Below are 4,637 nucleotides of genomic sequence, written 5' to 3'. Positions count from 1 at the left end.
CACATATATACATGCATAAAGTCACACGCACACACACATATATACATAAAGTTTCATGCACACACATATATATTGTTGTTGTTAAGTGCCGTTGAGTCGATTCCGACCCATAGAGACCCTGTACAGGGTTTCCAAGGCTGTAAATCTTGACGGGAGTGGAAAGCCTCATCTTTCTTCCACGAAGCGGCTGGTAGTTTCGAACTACTGACCTTAAGGCTCGCACCCCGATTTGTAACCACTACGCTATCAGAGCTCCTTTATACACATATATATACATACATAAAGTCTTGGTGTGGCACTGAACTGCTAACAGTAAGACTGGTGGTTCAAACCCACCAGATGTTCCTAGTAAACTCTACATAGGGTCGCTATGAGTCTGAACCAACTTGACAGCAATTAACAATAACACTAACACACATATGCATATACATGTATCAGTTCTGTCAAGTAGTGGGTTAAGCTAACTTCTAAGTGCAGCAATTCAAACTCATCAGTCGCTCCTCAAGAGAAAGATATAGCTGCCTACTCCCATGAAGATTTAGTCTTAGAAACCCTAAAAAGGAGTTCTACTGTGCCCAATGGGGTCTCCATGAGATGGAATCAACTATATGAAAGTGGGTATGGTTTTGGTTTGGTAAGCCTGGCATAGAGTACATATGTGTGTATCTTTTTGTTACTCTTTCTAAAACTAAGATGTTGCCCTTTCCATTTTACATCCAAAATCTACTTCCACATTTGTCTGGTCATTTGATTGTCTATCCTTTGCTTTGTACTTTAAAAACTCATGAGAGTGCACTATATATTTTTCTATCAATATGTATATGCTCAGAATATAGAATGACACCTAATATGTATTTGGTCCCAATCCTAAGAAAAAGATGTAACATCAAGCCCTTAGACTACTGTAAGTCAAATAGTACCCCAATAATTTGTTATTGCTGCTGTTTATTTAATAAATGAGTGAGGTATTAACAACCTCACCACAAGCTAATATAAAAGACAAGGTAAATTCTATAGTGTATGGTTTTAATAGAGTTTTTAAACTGAGGCATAGAAGAATTAGATAAATAGACCAAAAACACTTGACAAGGCTGTATTCTGCAATGCCACATCATACTGAATAAATGAATCAGAGTAAGTTATGATTCAGAGAAGGGAGACATACCTCATGCTGACAGCTCCTAAAATATGAATCAAATCAGAAAGTTGGAATCATAAGGAACAGATAAACTCAGTCTCCTCAGTGAATCTCACTCCTGACTAGCATCCAATTCCTTTATTTAGCATGGCAGATTGTGTTAAGAAAAGATGGTGACAAAAAATATCTTATTTCTCATGTAGTCTTTTGCAATATGATTTTACACTCCCAAACCAAGAGGTGAAGTCTAATTCTCTTCCACTCGAATCTGAGCTGTCCATAGTGGCTTTTGGTCAATAGAATATGACAGAAGTGAAGTCCTGAGAAATACAAAGCTAGGTCATGAGTTGTCTTGTAGGGTTAGGGTTAGGGTTAGGGTTAGGGTTAGGGTTAGGGTTAGGGCCAGATATCTCCCATCTGGGCTTCTTGTAACCACACAACTGAGCCCAAACAACTCACATTAGTTTGAGAGAGAATTAATACATCACTTACTTAAATTGCTAATCTGGTAGGCATAGATAACTGAAAATTTCAGGAAAATGTACATTGTTCCTTATTATATCAGGTTTTGTGCTCCCTTTCTATCCTGTGTTACAAAACTTTTCAGGGTAAGGATGGTAATTAGAATTATTGTAAGTACTGACTAAAAATGTGTGATGGCCCCAGGTTATCTTACCTTGTCCGATGGCACCTAACAGATGTACTGCTTAATTTCATGTGATTGTTTTGTAACCTGTTTGCACTCTCTGAAATGGTCAGCCCTTCCCACGTCACTCATTTAGGTGACTACTACTCCATCTCAGACTGGGTTAGGTTTCCTACTTTATGCACTCAGAATATTCCATACTTCCCCATTGCAGTACTTACCAAAATTCCAAATAATGAACTATGTGTGCAATCATAAACTTAATATCAGCTTTCACAATAAACTGAAACCAAGTACTTCTTGTTTATTACTGTATCCCCCTAAGAGAGCAGTACTGGTGTAATATTATAGAATTAGCAATGGACCTCAAGGTTGCTTCGAATCATAAGGTCAGTGGTTCAAACTCACTAGCCTCTCCTTAAAATCCCTATACAGGGATTGGAACCATCTCAACAACACTTAACAACAAGATAGGGCACAGTACTCTGCATATGGTAAGATTCAAATTTTGTATCAAATGAAGGACTAAATAAGATGTCACAGCAAAATTTCACTGGATAAAAGAAAGGGCACTACTCTCAAACCCTGACTTCCTAACTTGGCTCTATCAAAGATGACAAGTATGGTTTCCAATGAGATGTGCATGTTCTTGGAAGATGACTAGGATTCCTCTAGTGTGGAACTCAGGTAAGGTTTGATGATAACAGACCAGTAAAACAGTAACCAACACCTTCAAATTCCTAGTGCCCTCATGACAAGTAATCCCTGAGGACCTCTGTCATCCAACCCAGGTAAACAGCATCACCCTATGGTATACTACAATGAAAGCTGCAGAGTCTATGAAATCAAACAAATCTATAGTCACAAGCTTGTTTGTAGTGCTAGGTGATGTTGAATTGGTGCCAATCCACAGAGACCATATGCACAACAGAACAAAACACTGCCCAGTCCTGTGCCATCCTCACAACTATGATGTTTGAGCCCAATCCTGTCCTAGTGCTAATGTCACTGTGCCAATCCAATTGCAAATTACAGTTGTGTTATACTAGGTAATGTACTTCTCTGCCTCTCATTTTTCTCATACACAAAAAGATGGAGATAATAAAATATTTTTCAAGAAGTTAATAATACAAAGCAATTCTTGACATGTAGTAGGTTACACAATAAAGTGAGTTGTTCTTTTAGTATGTGTAACCACCATTCTATGTTTCTTAATGGCTGTTGTTGTTGTTGTGAAGTGCTCTCAAGTTGATTCTGACCCATAACTATCCTGTATAGGATTTCCAAGGAGCAGTTGGTGAGCTTGAACCACTGACCTTGCAGTTCAAATGGCTTTGCAGTCTGACACATTAGCCCACAGCGCCATACCAGGACTCCTTCTTGATGAATATCACATTGCACTTCACTACTAAAATCAGAGTAAAATGTGCAGCATCTTCTCTTTTAAATATAGAGCACTATTTGCCACATTTTGAATGATTTAACCACAAGTCACTGATTACATGAAACATTTCTGAAACTATATTTAAACATACTTAGGTAACTTAGGCAACATCAGGATAGCTAGAGGTCCTTTCTATAGGTACTCCCCAATCTATGCCTTTAAATGGATTTGTAGGCTAACTTGGAACAGGTGCATGTGGTTCATATTTAGCCTTACTTTAGTGCAAGAAAAGGCTTAAAGCTTTTTTTATGATTTAAAACTGAACTTGCAGAAAGTGAAAGTTATTACGATAAAGAATTTGATAAAAGTAGGAGTTGATTCAATAATTTCACAGAGAAGGTAAATTTACTAACTATTAAAAGGCAACACCTGGTGTGGCACTGTAGTATAAACAGTGGACTGCAAACTGCAAGGTCTGTGGTTCAAATCCATCAGAAACCTGATACAGAGTCACTCTGAGTGGGAACCGACTCGATGACACTTAACAATAACAGATGAGTTCTCTTTACGTGGGACATTCACAAGCAGGGGACTTCAATATCACATTTCCCAATAATCAAGGTAAGCATAGGTTTACCAGTGTGTTCTTCCTAATCTGTATTGAACAATCTAATATTTTTCATCACATCAAATCTCTGCATCTAAACAGGACTGGCTTCTGTCTCTCTCCCAAACCTTCCTAAAGAATCAGAGTTTATTTTCATATTTATAATTTCTGGCAGGAATAGAGTACCTAGTAAGCAAGGTAAATACTGGCTTACTTGTGCTTACTTACTAACCTATAGTGAATAGTTTCACATATTTTAGTGAAACCGTGTACTGCAGATTAGTAAGAAAGCACGAGAAAGTCCATGACACAATCATTTTTGCCTATCCATTTTCAGTCTATACACAAGATTTCATTTCACATTTTAAACTGCAAATTTGAGAAGAAAAAAATAATGTTTCATACTTCACACTGACTACTAATCTGAGGAAAATGAATGAGAACCCAAATGTCAATATCACAGAACCTGGAGTTGGCAGCACATGCCAAAAAGCTAATCCATCCTTCATCCTCATCTTCATTCTATTACTACCAGTTAGCATGATAAAGTGAGGGGGGAAAAAAATTGTAAATGAGGCAGCCACAAAAGGTTTCAGAGAAACAAAGGCACAGAATTTTAATTTGAATATTCCTCAAAATTAGATAGCTCAACAAATCCATCAAATGATTTTCTATACATAGAGCTCTGATTTTCAGGAGCTTTTGTCTATTTATAATTTATAGACAACCTATTACTTAAATATCTCAAAAGTTTTATAATAAGAATATTTAAAATGAATTAAGAGCAATACTGGTGTGGCACTAAAGGATAAGCACTGGACTGCAAACCTCAAGGTCAGCAGTTGAAACCCACCAGTCACTC

Source organism: Chrysochloris asiatica, unplaced genomic scaffold (assembly GCF_000296735.1).
Source record: "Chrysochloris asiatica unplaced genomic scaffold, ChrAsi1.0 scaffold00387, whole genome shotgun sequence".
In the NCBI taxonomy this organism is placed as follows: domain Eukaryota; kingdom Metazoa; phylum Chordata; class Mammalia; order Afrosoricida; family Chrysochloridae; genus Chrysochloris; species Chrysochloris asiatica.
This window is presented reverse-complemented; position numbering follows the sequence as displayed.